General features: G+C 47.9%; 1 protein-coding gene across 1 annotated transcript in view; it reads left to right on the top strand.

Annotated features, from left to right (window-relative positions):
• The first annotated feature begins 10,037 nt into the window (after window positions 1-10,037).
• LOC102244011 overlaps window positions 10,038-17,282 on the top strand; it is a 35,566-nt gene continuing 28,321 nt past the window's right edge. The window contains exons 1-4 of the mRNA XM_005864123.2: window positions 10,038-10,070; window positions 12,547-12,591; window positions 13,799-13,840; window positions 14,162-14,182. The gene's annotated coding sequence lies outside the window, so the exon portion shown is untranslated. The remainder of the gene's footprint in view (window positions 10,071-12,546; window positions 12,592-13,798; window positions 13,841-14,161; window positions 14,183-17,282) is intronic.

The raw sequence follows: 17,282 nt of genomic DNA, 5'->3' as shown, positions 1-17,282 counted from the left end.
TTTTTCTGAACACTGTCGGCGCTTTGGCCACCGATTTTCAATAGTTTGAGGGGAAGGCAGGATTAGTTCCCTCAACGCCCCTCTTTGCCCATGCGTGGAGTCCCCACCCTTCCCGTCAGCCCCTCACCCCCATGTGGCACTAACACCCAGTCTTGCCCACAGACCTTCCTGCTTGAAGGATTTCTGCAATTGCTGTGAAAGTGCCTCTGTCACCAGGGTCCCACAGACCTTGCAGAGCAGCTTTTTGCATGAGAATGCTTACTAGGAGCTGACGTGGGAAAGCTCTAAGTGTTGTGGGCTTTCCGGTCCTCCAGAGGCACCCACTTCCTCTGCAAAAGCAGGCTTTTACCCCTGGAAGTCCTGTCGCATCAAAAGACACGTGATGGGCGTTTTGTGAAATGTCTCCTTTCAGCAATCCTCCCACTGCAGGAAGTCCACCCAAAGCAGTGCAGAAACGCTCAGATTCAGAGCCTGCAGAGAATTTACCTTTGGGACAGTCACACACTGCAAAACAAAGTTTCTATAGGAACCACTACTAGAGGAAGAAGAGAATGCCAAGGTTTAAAGGCTCCACACTTCATTTTTTTTTCATCGATAGTTAAACATTTGGCCCAGCTTCTTTCAGGGTGGAGGGGGATTTTTGTGTGTGTGTGTGTGTGTGTGTGTGTGTGTGTGTGTGTCTTCCTTTCTTTATAACACTGTTGCAGTCAGAAAGACAGCCTAGACAAAAAAGGTCCCCCCCCTTTTTTTTAAAGAATAGTTTATTGATTTTTAGAGAGGAAGGGAGAGAGAGAAAAAACAATGAATGTGAGGGCAACAATGATTGGCTGCCCCCTACACCCTTCCCTCCCACACCTGGATGGAGCCAGCAATCTGGACATGTGCTCTTGACCAGAATCTAGCTGGCAACCTCCTGGTGCATGGGACAACGCCCAACCAACAGAGTCACACTGGCCAAGGCTATCTCTCCCCCGCCCCCCCCCTTGTTGTTAGGAGAATGAATAAAACCACACTGGAACATGAACCGAGTCCACTTTGAACGTCAAACACTTCTGAGAGGTTTCACTCAATAGCAAGACTTGTGAATTATTGTTAAAGAGAACACCTCTAAAGTTTTTTCCCAAGGAAACAATAGAGGAAATGAATTGAAATACAGTATGTGAAATTAGCACCGTTTTTTTTTTTTTTACACAAACAGCTAACCAAGTGCTGCAGGCCGCTCAGAATTGCCAGCTCTCCTTAGTATTGCTCTTAAGATGTGGACCCTTCTCACCCCTTCCCATCAAAACTTGTTAGTCCACCATCTCATCGTTTGGCCTCCTCAGGGAGGTTGTTGCTAAAGTGTCATTTTCGCATTTCACTGTGGCAACAAAGTCCGTATAGTTCTGTGTCAGACAAGGGTGAGGGCAGTCCTTAGTAAACTGAAAAGCACCCTCCAGATGCTTGCTACTGTTGCTTGCTATTTTTGGGGGTTGCACAATATACCACTCTGAGCGCTTAGGCATGTAAGTTGTTATTACAGATTTCTTAAGTATTGAGAAATAGAGTCTCTACCTTGTATCTAGCTGCCTCCCATATTCTGTCACTTATTTGCCCAATGACACCTTTTTTCAGTGCAAACTATATGCCAAACAATATGTTGGATGCTGGGGATGTGGATTCCTTACACACACACACACACACACACACACACACACACACACTCACACACTCTCAGGCAGAGTGGTCCAGTAAAACCTTTAATCCAGTTGTATAGCGAACATTGGCTCAGAGAGAGGCATAGAGAAGGGATTCCTCCTACTGGGCTGAGTGGTGGGAATCCCCCACCCCATGCTCTCCTTGCCCACCCTGGGCACTTAGGATTTCTTTCGATTCCTCCTCTCCTCCTTGTCCTCTCACTGCTGGCAATGTTCCTGCGGCTGCCCTCTTCCCTGCCAGCCTAGTCCCAGCCCTTTACCTTCCCTTTGAAGTGCATTATGCAGAGAATTCATTGACAGTTACCAGAAGGAAGAAGGGAATAAGCCCTAAAATTGTCCACACCCTAATTCCTGCCTCTCCCCCCGACCCTCACCGCTGCCCTTTAGGTCACATTCCCAATGCAGTCAGACTATTCACCTTGCTCCACTGCCACCCAGGGCCCACCCTGTTCAGAACCATGGCCAGCAAAGCTAAAGCCCTAAATAGTTTTCCTTTCCCAAGATGCTGAAAACCCTTCGTGTGTGTGTGTGTGTGTGTGTGTGTACAATCATTCAGAAAACACTTAAGTGTGCAACCTAATGAATTATCACAAAGTGAACACATTTATGTAATCACCCATGTCGAGAAGTAGGACATGGCACCCTAGAAGCGCCCCTCATATTCCTTTTACTGTCATATCCTGCCTCCCCGAAGGAACCAGAGATGAGTTTTACTTGCTTGTAAACTTTATCAAAATAGAATTAATCACACAGTACATACTTTTGTGTCTGGCTTATTTTGTGCAATGTTATATGTGTGAGAGTAATACTCATGGTTGTGTGTAGTAGTTCTTTTGTTCTAATGGCTTACAATATTCTGTTTTATGTTTAGGTCACATTTTATTTATCTAGTCTATTTTTTAAAAATATATTTTTACTAGAGGCTTGGTGCATACACTGTTGGGATCCCTTGACCTGGCCTGTACCCTCCCCCAATTCGGGACCCCTCAGGGGATGTCGGAGGCCCCAGGCACAGTTTTGACCTGATCTCTACAGGCCAGGCCCAGGGACCCCACCAGTGCATGAATCCGTGCACTGGGCCTCTAGTATGCATATGAGATCTTTGGTTAATCTCTTCCTGCTCTCCCCCTCCCCTCTGAGAATCATCAGTCTGTTCCATGTTTCCATGCCCCCTGGTGGTCAGTGTGCATTATAGCTACCGGTCGAACGGTCGCTTAGGTTTTTATATACGTATATAGGTTGATTTCAGAGAGGAAGGGAGAGGGGGCAAGAGATAGAGACATCATTGAGAGAGAATCATTGATTGGCTGCCTCCTGCACACCCCCTACTGGGGATCGAGCCTGCAACCAGGCATGTGCCCTTGACCGGAATTGAACCTGGGACCCTTTAGTCCACAGGCCAATGCTCTATCCACTGAGCCAAACCAGCTAGGGCAGTGATGGCGAACCTATGACACGCATGTCAGAGGTGACACGCGAACTCATTTTTTTTGGTTGATTTTTCTTTGTTAAATAGCATTTAAATATATAAAAAATATCAAAAATATAAGTCTTTGTTTTACTATGGTTGCAAATACCAAAAAATTTCTATATGTGACACGGCACCAGAGTTAACTTAGGGTTTTTCAAAATGCTGACATGCCGAGCTCAAAAGGTTTGCCATCACTGAGCTAGGGTCATCTCTTCTGTTCTTGATGAGCATGGTAGTTATTTCCAGCTTTTGCCTTTTACAAATAACGATGTAATGAATCCTTTAGCCTTTTCATACCCAAAGAGCCACCAGTTGCACCTGGTGTGACTGAAAAAAGGGAGGAAGAGGAGTAGGTGGAGGAGCCAGCCTGGAGAGCCAGCCCTGTGGAGTTCCCATCTTTGCCAGAACTAAGTCCTACAGAAGCATCGAAAGCTGTGCTCTCACTCAGGGACCCGGACGTAGAAGGAAAAAGCCATGGGATGGCTTCTGTCGTGGGCCAGTTGATTGGAAGTGGTCTTTGGGGTGTTTAGAAAAGAAACTGGGCAACCCAGCCTGGCCGGGGCAGTGTCCCCTAAGGGCGTCGGTAGCTGGCAGCTCAAGGTGCCTACATCTCTCCTACCTGCCCCTCCTGTGCTCCACCTGCCTGGTCCACCCCAGGGCCTGGTCATAGAGGGTTCGGCCCTGAGGAAGTCCTGTCCTTGCCAGCGTGGAGGTGGCTCTGTGGGCTTCTGGAAATGGATTCTGAGGGAAGGCTGTTTTCCTGAAGGACGCCTTAAAGTTACCAGCCTCCTGAGCAGGGTTTTCATCTAGTCTGCAGCTTCTTGAGCTGGGTAGACTGGCTGATGTGGCCTGGGAGAGAGGTTTTTCTTGAGGAAAGCACTTGGGCCTTTTGGATTCCACCCGGGCACTGTCTGACCCTGCAGATTGCCAGGGGCCGCACAGGGTCAGGCGGTGCCCAGGTGTGACGTGGAAGGCAGCAGGGTCTGGGACCCTGCACTGTGGACTTCCTCCTCGGCTCTCAAGTTTCAGCCATTCCTGGAGCCTGCCCAGCAGACTCAGTGCTTGCCATCAGTTTGGTTACACAGTGAGGGTTTCTCCACCTACCTGCCCCTCCTCATCTCCTGCCTCTCCCCCTGAACACACTTGCTTTCCTCCTGTTCCTGGATCTTGATCAACTTCTTCCTGCCTCAGATAGAATCCCACCCTTGTCCCCCCACCCCCACCACGTTCTCCCTCTCTTCTCCCTTCCCACTGGTTCTCTGTGGCTCAGCTTAAAAGTCACTTCCCCTGCAGCCCTCCCCAGTTCCTCAATCTTAGACAAGCTCTCTTGTCTGCTCTCAAAGCACTTCCTGTTTCAGATACAAGAAGAGCCTTCCACATCGGGCTGACCTGACAGTTTCTCACAGCCACAGACCCAGTTGCTTTGCTCACTGGTGCCTAGCACACAACCCAACAGGGGGCGGTGAGAGACAGAGACAGGTTGTAAGGTTGTCTCTGCTTGTAACTTGCTATGTGATCTTGGGTGTTTATTCTCTTGACTCTCCTAGAGTCCCATCTCCCGCTCTGTAAAATCATTCGTTAGACTTGGAAGATCTCGTAGGTTCCTTTTGGCTTCACCTTTTCCTAACATTTGGAGGATCCTGTTTGGGGAATGGTTGCACCCTGAAAATGCAAGATGGCCTGAGCATCAGAGTTTCCCTGGCCTTGTAGCTAGTTACATGCCTGTGTTCCTGATAAGAGCTTGGTTCTTCCCAGTGCATTGTACTACAGCTTACATTTGGTTTTATTTTGCTTTTACCATACCATCTACATTTATTTTCGGATTTGTCCTCCATTAGTGTGCCTCTTGGGGGCAAGGTTCATGGGTCATGTGTTACTCTTATATCCTCCTCCGCCTAGAATAGGTGAATAGGCATCTGTTCATTTGAGTGGATGAAAGAGATTTGTATTTTAGAGAATGTTACTTTCATTGACATTGTGTTCTGGGAAGTATAGCTACTTGGGGATTATACAGATTAACTCTTAGTTTGTGACTAATATAAACTCTTTTCCACTTTCTTTAAACCATTGACTTCTTATGGCTTATTTCCTAGAAGGTGTATAGGGGCTAAGAGAAGCAAAACACTGCTTGGTTTAATTCTGGGGAAAAGTTAGTTAAAGGAGGATTTGGGGCTCATTAGGGATTTAATTATGCTTGAAAACTTTATACTAGCTACTATAATGTAGTTATAGTTGAGAATTACCTTCACAGGCGGTACGAGCCATAGGAAGAGAGACTGGGAAGTGTTTTGCTTTTATAAAACATACTGGTCAAAGGTTGGGCATTGTACTCAGATGGACCAGTGTTCTTGGATATGTTTCCCAAGAATTTTGGGGCTTTATTTCCTCATCTATAAAAAGGGGATAATAGAGGTTCACTGTTAGGCACTAAAAGGTGGTTATGATGAGCTAATCGATACAAGCCAAGTCCTTGGCTTAGTTTCAGACACACAGTAAATGTTAAGTAAATATTAGCTATGATGATATTATATATTACTTTTACTTAAAGCATCATTAAACATCTTTAACTGGAGAATCATTAGTTATTGAGCCAGATTTGAGCAAATGCTTCCTGACACCTAATACCAACCTGTCTAGGCTGCACAAAGGTAGACCAGGGGCCAAGATGGGGGGAAAGGCTCCCGCACAGGTCAGAGTTTCAGAATTTCGTTCCAGCTCCCAACTTCACCAGCCTGGGTAGGTTTGGCCAACGGGTGTAACACCTCTGGGCTTGGTGTCCTCGCTGCCGGTGGGATGGCAGCGCTTCCCCTGCATTCCTGGCAGTTACTGGGAGGAGCTGGTGCACTCCTGGGGTTGAAAGCGCTAACATACTGTGCCTCTTCAAGGATTTGGTTTTGTTCTAGGTCTCATTTTGCTGCAGCCATGACCTAATTCCAACCACAATTTTGTTGTTTTATTCATTTGCATCTATCCTATATAATCCTACATAACAAAAGGCTAATATGCAAATCGACTGAACGGCAGAACAACCGGTCGCTATGACATGCACTGACCACCATGGGGCAGACACTCAATGCAGGAGCTGCCCCCTGGTGGTCAGTGCGCTCTCACAGGGGGAGTACCGCTCAGCCAGAAGCCGGGCTCACGGCTGGCAAGTGCAGCTGTGGTGGTGGGAGCCTCTCCCGCCTCTGTGGTAGTGCTAAGGATGTCCGACTGTTGGACATCCCCCGAGGGCTCCCGGACTGCTAGAGGGCACAGGCCAGGTTGAGAGACTCCCCCTCCCCCGCTCCGAGTGCACAAATTTCATACACCAGGCCTCTAGTTTTTATATAATCCACATTTTTTCCCAATAAACATGCAATAAATACCCTCATTTTATATTACCCCCTTGAAGTCTTAAGCCTGTTCTTTAAATCCTATTGTAGCTCAGAGATTTTACTGTTCCAAGATGCAGGGTCCTCACCGTTTTCCCCCTGCTCCCCCTCACCTTCTACTAAGGGAAAGGTGTAATAAGGTGGGGCCTGGAAGCTGATGGGCATGAAGTTATACCTAGTCAAAATGATTGAGTCCTGATCAAAATTAAGGTGTTTTAAGTGCTATTAAGTAAATGTCCAAGCCCCTTCCCTGCTGATCTCTAGTCCCTAAATCACACTGTGAGCATTTGGAATGGGTGCTCTCTCTCCGGGGCTGCTATGGTTTTCCTTATAACAAACCACACGGGAAAAGCAGAAAGGAAGAGATGTGGGGATTTAGCATTCATGGACCAGCAAGGGCCCTGTAGGGTCTACTTCCTCCACCTGCTGTACAAGGCGGCAGGGGGGCTCCATGTGGATGGGCTCCTTCTCTTGGATCCAAGCCTATCTCCCATCCTTCTTAACTGGAAGGTGTTTTGTGCAGAAAGCTGGCCGTCTGCCCTGAAACTTCACTAATCTTGTCTTGGACACCACTTGCTGTCGTCTGCTTCATGGAGGGAATAAAGGTTTTATACAGAGGTTTCTGGGTCTCAGCAGCAGGTCTAATATCTGAGCAGATGTGTACATGCCTGGAAATAGAGATAAGCAGCTGCAGAAAGGGGATTATGAAAGTGCCAGTTAAGAGAAAAATGCGCTTTTGTCATCGAGGACACAGGAGTGGGTCTTAAGCAGAAATATTTTGTAAAATAAGAATGGCTCACTTTCAACCCATGTTCTTATAATTATTTTAATATTGAAAGACATAGTGACTGCATTATAAAAGGTTCGAACTGAGAATAAAAAAGATGTAACGGTTGGCTTGCTCTTGTATGCATTTCATCAGAACCATGTATTAGTCTTTTTTAGTTTCTTGAGGCCTTAACCAGTTTTGGTTCACCTCTACTCTTGATCTTTTGAGCAGTTTAGGATTAAAAAAACAAGAAGATTTAGGTTTGAAAATGAGAATACATGTATTTCCTAAGATCATGGAGCTGGGAAATACTGTATGTATACCAGGAAAGCTCACCAGTGTAAAAATCTTGAGTTAGGGAGGCTTCCAAAAATCCGTGGGTTCCCACTAACTTGGGCAGAGAAGGGAAAGAGTAAGCACTCCGTCTGCACCTTTTCATTTCTTCCTCAGTTTACTTTTCCTAAGCTATGGAAGCAGTTGGGATTTTGAGGTGAGGTGGTGGGGAGTGAGAGAAGACATGGTACCTGGCAAGTACATGGTCTTTGAAGTCATAATGGCCTAGGGTCAAGGGCATCCTTTTCTGATTTATCAGCTGTGTGACCTTGAGGAACTTAAGTAACCTCTCTGGGCTTTAGTATCTGCATTTGTAAAATAGCCTTCATAGGATTTTTGGGTTGATTAAATGAGAAAAAAAAGATTTTCAACACTCCTAAGTGCAGATAACACCATTATTGTTTTCTTCCTGCCTTCTCATTTACCCATCAAAGATTCCGATTCAGTGGATGAGAAAAACTATTTTTAGTGGGCATCAAATAGAGTGCTGATGGTTCTCAGACCACACCTGGAGAAGTGATGTTCTTAAAGCACGAGTAGGACTGGGCATCAAGGGAGAGGCAGGGCTGTCACTTGCATGCACACACAACTTCAGGGGGTACCCCAACATCATAGTACATGTCCATGGAGCACCCAGAGTTGGGGTGCATGACCTGCAAGGCCACAGGCAGTGGCCCTGCGGGGCTTCCCAGAGAGGTGTGTGTGAGAGAGTGTGGGCTATGCAGGGTGTGCTTGGGACACTGAAGATCTTTCACTCGGAGGGAGCAGGCAGGGTGGAGATAGGGGGCGTGTGGAGGTCCTTCGTGCCATGCCAACGAACTTAGAAAGCTGTGAGGGGCCACAGACGGGTATAAGCAAAGCCAGGATTATAACATGCTGATGGTCACCTGAGGGATGAGCCAAGGGAGAGACTGCAGGCAGACATGATCATTAGGAGGAACTTATCATCAACCAACCAGGTGAGAGCCAATGAGAGAGGGAGGGAGAAAGAGGGCTTGAACGGAGGCAGAAACAGTGTATGTGGGCGGGGGGCAGATAGCAGGAGGCTCAGTGACCCCCAGGTCCCAGGCACCTGGAACTCAGAGAAGAGGCCTGAGAAGGAAGTGAAGATTTGGGATCTGAAGCCTTGGCGTGAAGGTGAGCTCCGAGGCAGTGAGGAGCGGTAAGAGGAGGGTGCACAATGTGATTTTTGGGTCACATCAGTCCCCAGGAGGCTGGAGCCGATGGAGCCGGGAGATGAGAGAGGATAGGCCCCTGAAACAGGGGAGGTGGGAGCAGACCAGGTGAGGGGTCTGGAAGCCATGGGGAGGAGCCTGCTACCTGCTTCATCTAAAGAGAATGAGGTCACTAAGCCCACTGGGTCTGCCGGGCAGTGGTCATTGGTGGCTCCAGCAAGAGTGGTTTCGCTCGCACGGGAGAGAATGGAGAGTGGGAACGTGGAAACCCAGTTCTTTTGTGAATTGGCTGGAGAAGGACAGAGAGGTTCAGGCAGTGGTGAGGATGGCACTGACACGCACTGACCATCAGGGGGCAGACGCTCAATGCAGGAGCTGCCCCCTGGTGGTCATTGCGCTCCCACAGGGGGAGCGCCACTCACCCAGAAGCTGGGCTCATTGCTATCGGACATCCCTTGAGGGCTCCCGGACTGCTAGAGGGCACAGGCCATGCTGAGGGACCCACCCCTCCTCTGCTGAGTGCACAAATTTTGTGCACCGGGCCTCTAGTTTTAATATAATTCACATGCAATAAATACCCTCATTTTATAATACCCTCTGAAGTCTTAAGCCTGTTCTTGAAATCCTTAGAGATTTTACTGTTCCAATGTGCAGGGTCCTCACCCTCTCCCCACCTGGAGAGCAGGGGGACCGGGAGAAGAGGGGGACCCTGGAGAGCAGGGAGACTGGGAGAGCAGGGGACCCTGGAGAGCAGGAGGATCCAGGAGAGGAGGGGGACCGGGAGAGGAGGGGGACCCGGGAGAGCAGGGGGACCGGAAGAGGAAGAGGACCCTGGAGAGGCTCTCAAAGGAGCCAGGTGAGGGCTGGAGGCCAGTGCAGGATGGGTAGTTAGGATTGGGTTACAGGAAACATGACCAAGGAAGGCCGATGGCTGGGCATGGACATGGCAGTGCTGTGAACCTGGGAAGGTGTGCTGGCTCCGGGGGTGGACCAGGACAAGGAGTTCAAGGGCGCGCTGGGTAAGCCGCCTGTGTCCGTGCGGTTTGGAGTCAGGCCATGGAGATTGAGGGGGCAGGAAGAGGCTTGAGCAGGGAGAGAGTTCTTTCGTCTGCAACATTTCTGGAGAAACATAATACAGTTGTCATTTTGAAGGTTTTCAAAATTACTGTGTATAAAATTAGTATCAGTCTATAAAACTATTTCTCTTTTCTTGTTTTAGTGATGATCGCAGTGTCTCTTCAGAAGAAAAAGGTATGGTACCTCTAAGTCAGTGTTATTGAAAAACTGTATGAAACATTTGCAGTTTTAGAAAATGATTTCTTTATTGATTTTACTTACTGGCTGCAATTGCTGTGTTATGTTCATGCATTCACTGACTTATGGAAGTGTACTAAGATAATCATTAGGTTAGGATGATAGGATATGATTTTTCTTTAGAATTTTAAAATTATTTTTCAACTGATATTTAAAAGGGTGAAATGTAAAGAACTTGGGCCTTTGTAACTTTTCACAAGTTGATGGTAGGACGTAAATGCTCTTATTATAATACCCCACTCCTTTTAAACTCTGGGTCTAATGTTCTTTTTAATGTAAGTTTAAATTCAATAATGTTAAGTATTGGATGCAACTGGGAAGAATTGGCATTCAAGTTTAAATGCAATGACGAAGTAGTAGCCACTGAATTCTATAAATTTTCCATACATAAAAACTAGGGGTTATCTGTAATACTTGAGTGTGATCATCAGTTTTATACACTTAATGAAACAGCAACACAGTTCTCTCCCCGATTCTGAGTCAAATCAGAACTCTCGAATTAAAGGACTAAGCTAGGTCTGCTCCTGGGTTTGGTGGGACTGCTGAGGATCGAGTCCTCTCTCGACGTGTGCTGCGTGTTTTGAGTCTGTAAAACGTGTGCGGGGCTGTAGTTCTTGCTTTGGCCTCTGGCCCACGCTGCATGGCTGAGAGCCATTCTGGAGGAGGGTCCCGAGGCCGCTTGAGGTGTTAGTCTGTGTCACTCAACCTCAGACCAACTTGGAAACTCCTTAGTCCATCCTTGGGCCACTGTCTTACTTTTGCAAGTTCTGTTTCCATCTGGTGGTTCATTTTTTTCAGTGCAGAGCAATCACCTGCCTAATAAAAGTATCACGATTACAATCTGATAAAGGTTTGTGTAGCGTTTGGCTGGAGTGTGCAGTGCCTGGGGATGCCAGGCATCTGTCAAGACTGTGGTCAGACCTGGCGGGTCTCCTGCTTCCCAGCGCTGACATGAACCGCCCACCTGCATACACGCCACCCCCACCCCTCCCCCCACCCCAGCTCTGCTTTTGCCCGTTTCTGTCTGCCTGAGGTGCCTCCTCCCTCCCCTCACATTTCCCCAACAAGACTTGTGTCCGCTCACCCAGATTCATGAACTTCTGCTTTTTAACGTGATTGGTCTCAGTTTCTCATCTTCAGTGATTGGTCTCAGTTTCTCTCTTGGACCAACAAAACACTGGCCTAATTTCGTATAGTATTGTTGTGATTTCTTGCAGTGGTTTGTCCAATGCACAGCTACTCCTGCCCTCATGGCTGCGTTAGCCCATCAGCTGTTTTCTGGGGCATGGATTTTCTCCTCATTTCTGCCGAGTGCCCACCGCGCAGTAGGCGCTAAGTCCATGTTTATAAAATTGAGGGGGACAGTAGTCTCGGCCCAAGCCTAAGGGGATTAGTTAACCCATAGTTACTAGTAAGCCGCTGTGGTTCACCAGCCCAGTGTGGATGCCTGTTCGGGGTACAGGGGGCATGAGAGGCTGCAAGGTCCCAGTCTCTGGGGCAGCCTAATTGAGCGTGGCATCAATACAGGCACGGGCATGATAACTGAGGGGCAGTCCTTCCCTACACAGACATGTTCTGGCTTCATTTAACATTGGAGGTAACTTCTGCAACCCCCTTCTCCTCCATCATCTGCCATTTCTCCTTTCCCGCACCCACTCGCCCTGGCCTCGGCTCTCCTCACTTCCTATCCGGATCTCTGCAGTGGCCTCCTAGTGTGAGGCTCGTGGGAGTCTGGTCCATCCTGAACATCCGTGTCCCCCAATAGCCACCGTCTCGGGGACTGCCAGGGCCAGTCTGAAGCTCTTATGTCGTCTGTGCCTCCATGGCATTCCCTGTAGAATCATCAGGGATGCCCGTTCTTCCCAGTGGCATTCAAGGCCTTCTCCGGTCTGGTCTCCACTTATCCTGCCAACTCCAGAGCCTTAGCTTCAACCCATTTGTGTCATTTCACTAAATCGTTGACAGTCCTTCTCCTGGGGACCATCATCTGCCTTTCAGTGACAAAATCTAAAACCAGGTGCTGTTTCTTTCTTTCTGGTGTCAAGTTACTTAATTGCCAGGAATGTTTTTAGGGAGCTGCTGAGCTGATCAGAGAAACAAATGCAGTTACTTTGGCACAAAACTCAGAGTTTACCACAGAACCAACCAAGTGTAAATCTCAAGTTTGTTGGCTTCCTGTTCTCTCTTTACTGGAAAAGGCTTAAGGTTTCTTGGACTATCTCTTTTTTCTCCTGAGACTATGACATCATTTGCATTAGTTTGACATGCAAGGTTGCTGTGGGTCTAAAGAGGCAATTCAGTTTGTAGTAGAGGGAGCTTCTACTATTATTGGCTTAGTGGCTTTTACAAAAAAAGAACATAATGTTTTATTTTATGCTTGTATTTACACATTTCTTTCTTTCTCAAAATTTAGATTGCCCTAGTTCCAACCTAGATACGTCAAAGGACTCAAAATCAGGTAAAGGATCTGATTAATATTGGTAAATGCCCAAGTGAAATTTTTATACAATAACTAATTCATAGCAAGATAAATTACAGTTCATTTTTCTGATTCAATTCAAACAATCTGAGTGAAAGGTGGGGACTTCCATTTTTCAACCTGAAAGAGTTGAATAAATTTTAAACTTTTATGATTACCTGTTCTTGTGAAATCAGTTACTTTAAAGTTTGGTGATAAAGCTGTACTTAGTGGAACTGAGAATTTACCTAATGAGGCATTTAGGTCATTTTAAGACTGGCCACTTTAACTTAATACAGGGTCCCGAGGGAGTCCAGCCAGGTGGTGGGCACTTGGGTGGGGTAGTCCTGGGAGGCTTCCTGGAGGAGGTGATAAATTGGGGTAACAGGGCAAATGTGGGGAAGAGTTGTCCTAGTTCAAGAGACAGTGCTGCTTTTAGAGACTAAAGGTCAGATGGCTGGAAAGGAGGCTGGGAGTAGGGAGTGGGGCCTGGGGCTTTAGTAGTTGGGGGTGGGTGGTGGAGAGGAGATGGGGGTGGATGGTGGAGAGAAGCCCAGAGGCAAGTGGAGGGCACTCAGAGAGGCTGGAGGAGAGCCAGGACAGGCTCCACTGGAAGGTCATGTGGGCAAGAGGAAGTGGTTGGTGTCTTTCCCTGCGGATGCCATGGGCCTGGGGTTGAGCAGGCCTGTGGGTCATCGGGGAAAGGATCCCAAACTAGTTGTGGGAGCAGAAGGCTGACTGCAGTGGGCGGAGGGGCTGAGTTGGGGGGTGAGGAAGTGACGGGAGCATTCTTGGGGCCCACTCCAGTAGTGTCAACAACGTGGACTAAAATTGTCCTGTGCTTCTGTGAAATGGCATCCACACTCCAGAATTCTGCACTGTCCTCATTGAACGTGCGCCTGGGAACCTCCTAGATGTGCCAGTGCAGGGGCGAGATGGGCGCAGTAGGCAGGTCAAGGCCGGGCAGGACTCGGGTGACACCCCTGTACAACGACTGCAGCCAGCCTGTGAGCTGGGCTCATGTTTAAACGGCTAGCGTTTATTTTATCCATTTCCAAAGAAGCCTCAGCCCCCTTCGTGGTGGACTTGGGAAGTGACTAAAAGGAGAAATCAGTTGAGTTTGGACATGTTTTTTTTAACAGAATAGTTACAGTGGTGCCCGCTTCTTACTTGTTGTATTTGTGCTTCTGGCACGTGTTTTTATTAGGAGAGGACAGCAGCTCCGAGAGCAGTTCTGAAAGTGACTCCGGTAAGTGGGATGTGCATCTGTTTCTTTAATTTGGGCGAAGCACATGACCCTTTATTTTTATTTTAAAGTCATACACGCACCTCTCATTGCTTCAGGACATATTGATTTCTAGCGTGGTGGTTTTGTAAAGTACCAAAAAAGTACTTACATGGGAAATAATTCTAGTTGGCAAGCGAAGTAGCAAAACAGGATGAGCTGAAGAAGAAAGGCAGGAAATGGTTGCTATTGGTGAAAGGCAAACGTTTTACCTATTCTCCCATGAGCCTGGGCTTTCTCTTAGCTGGCATCTGAAGCTGACTTAGGCTTTTTTTTTTTTTGTAGATAATGAGGAGCCAAAAACAAGTAAGTACATCCTTCCTGTGAATGTTCACGTTTGTTGTTGTAAGGAAGACAGAGAAGGTTAGCCCTCGGGGTTTTTAAGCGGCAAATGGTTTGTTCATGATCATCTTCTGTGCAAAACAGAGTTAGACATGAAGCACCTTCTAAGCATTTGGAACATGGGAGCTCGTGTTCTCTGCACGGGCACCGATTGGGGTTCTGCTCTCACGGTTTCCCCGAGGAGAGAAGAATCAGGCCGAACCCGATATGCAGTGTGGCCACAGCGGTGCCGGCTTCCTTCCTGGTGGTCTCTGCTCAGGGATGATCGCAGGGTAAACACGCTGCTGCCCAAAGTGCGGCACCCCTTGTGGCCTGCAGTTCCTGGCTTGCTGTTCTGGCGCTTTGTGAGCAACTTGAGTCTGAAACCACTTTTAAGGACATAGATTCTAAATATAAAGTATGGTTTGCGTCTCCAGTTTGGTGAGTGACTAAGCTTGTATTTTCACTGATTTTATTATACGAAAGGATTTTGTCCCTGTTCTGAGAATCGGATCTGCCCGTGACCACACACACTATACCAGGCAGTCGGAGGGCTTCTTCGTAGCCCTTAAAATAAATGAGGTCTCTTCACTCAGAAGTCCTTCTGCACTTAATCTAATTCTCTCTGCAGTTTCCCAATGGGAATCTCCAAAGGCAGTTGTAAGCTCTTTGCAGTCATGTTGTGTGTTGATAGAAACCTGTAATTATCTCCCTATTACGCTCGTGGAGTAGATGTCCATTCTGATATGCAAAAGGGAGAAATGTGAGCCAGCCCCCCGCCTCCCAGTCTTCTTTATACATTAATGGATTATTTAGTCAAAAGTCCGGCCTCCACCGATTGGCTTAGGGCAGGAATTAAAGTAGAAAGCTGCGTGTAGGGATCACATTTTTCGTGGTCTCCGGCTGCTAACTGGGTAAATGGCCATGGGGACCCAGGGTCCAGAGGCAGGACCTTTACAGTCCAGAAGCAAGGTCTGGGCCACGGCCGGCAACCCCGGTGGACAGCACGTGGAGTCAGCGAAGCTCACGATAGGCTCAGAATTGGGTGGCGGGCTGGGGTCAGTGCGGTCAGGCAGGGCAGGGCTTGTGCGGGCAGGAGCGGCTGGCCCTGGCCCTGCTGGATTAGACACCGAAGTCTCTGGCAGTGAAGGTGCTCTAATGTCTTCTTTGGGCAGAGGGTGCTTGTCCCTAGAGCCCCAGGTTCATCCACAGGGCCCTGCCTTCCCCCAGGGTTACCCTTTTTTGTGAAAAGGCCTCTTGTTCTCCACACTGGGGGAGAGAAGGGGCAGACACCCTCCCACTCACCTCCATTCTCAAGTCAGATGTAGGAGGAGGTGGGCCACCCCTGGGATGCTTGCTTCTGTGTGGGCTGGCTGGCACCATGGCCCATCCATCTTCCTTGTGATTGGATGTATCCCTACTCCCAGGCTCTGCGATCTTCCTTGTGTATAGAGCGAAGAGAAGCTGTGGCTCATAGGCTGGGGAGAATTGCACCAATTCCTCCACTTCGGCTGGGAAGACCTAGTCAAAGACAGGGTTTGCCTGCTGGTTTGGATCCTCTAAACTCTTTTCCTTTTTCTACTCCCAAGGCAAACAGCGAGACAGAAAAAACATGGAATGTGGACGAAATACAATGTGATGTATGCATTACGTAGTTTAGAATTAATGATCCTTTAAAGGACAGTGGCTGAGGAAATCTGATTGGCGGGTGTGTGGTGCAGGACTGGGGTCAGTATTTCAGAACCTTTTCATCTATCGTATTCTGAGTCCCGGATTTGAATACTCTCAGTCTCCTTTTGCCATTCATTTTAGTGCTGTTTTTTGAAGTTGGTTCTCTCTTGCAACCCTGGTCCCTGGATACTGACTGCTCTGAGAGTCCCAGCGATGAGGCAGCTTGTGTAGCTACGGATGGAGCTCTGTCCTGCGGGAGGGCCGCATCTCTGGGCACTGGGGATCGCACAGGGCTTTACACCCGCGTTGAGGAGTGCCCATGCCACCCCAGGGTGACCCTCCCAAAGGCTGTTCAGACATTTACAATATAAAACCAGGCATCTGACCCCAAGTGACAAGGTTGTTGTCTACTTTAGAATTCTTTTTTTTTTTTAAATGTCTTTATTGATTTTAGAGAGAGAGGAAGGGAGAGGGATAGAGAGATAGAAACATCAATGAAAGGGAAACATAGATTGGCTGCCTCCTGCACGCACCCACTGGGGATTGAGTTGCAACCTGGGCATGTGCCCTGGTTCATGGGTTGATGCTCAAACACTAAGCCATACTGACCAGTCTACTTTAGAATTCTTGAGTTTTTTAATGATTCTTACCCATCACCATAGCGAAATAATAGTTAACAGGTAACACGCATTGAGGAATTGCTGAGTTCGAGGCACAACCCCTAACTATAATTAATTTTCCTAACTTTGTGGGGTGGTATTATTTTAGTCCCTATTTAACAGATGAGGAAAGTAAGGCACGGAGATATTTAGTAACATGACAGCCCAAGCTCATGCAACCAGTGGCCATTGTAGATAACAGGAAGATCCAGTGCTATTCCCTTTCATAGTACACTAGAGGCCCAGTGCATGAAATTTGTGCACTGGGGGTGGGGGCTCCCTCAGCCTGGATTGTGAGAGGGCGCAGACCAGGCTAAAGGACCACACTGGTGCATGATCGGGGTCAGGGAAGGATGCGGGAGGTTGGCCGGTGGGGAGGGACCGCGGGAAGGCTCCAGGGTGTATCCAGCCCGTCTCAGTCCCGATTGGCTGGAACCCAGCACCAAGCTAACCTATGGGTCAGAGCGTCTGCCCCCTGGTGGTCAGTGCATGTCATGGCGACTGGTTGACTGGTTGACTCTCTGCCCCCTGGTGGTCAGTGCACATCGTAGTGAGCGGTTGAGCAGCCTTAGCATATCATTAGCATATTATGCTTTGATTGGTTGAACGGACGACCGGACACTTAGAATATTAGGCTTTTATTATATAGGATTTTTGGTATTACGGAATTCTGGTCACGCAGGAAATAGGCATTGCACACTTACCAGGCCCTAGCGGTAACAGTTCTTTTTTTTTTTTTTAATTTTTTTTTTATT

The sequence above is a fragment of the Myotis brandtii genome, unplaced genomic scaffold (genome assembly GCF_000412655.1).
Source record: "Myotis brandtii unplaced genomic scaffold, ASM41265v1 scaffold186, whole genome shotgun sequence".
NCBI classification, from domain to species: domain Eukaryota; kingdom Metazoa; phylum Chordata; class Mammalia; order Chiroptera; family Vespertilionidae; genus Myotis; species Myotis brandtii.
This window is presented reverse-complemented; position numbering and strand designations above follow the sequence as displayed.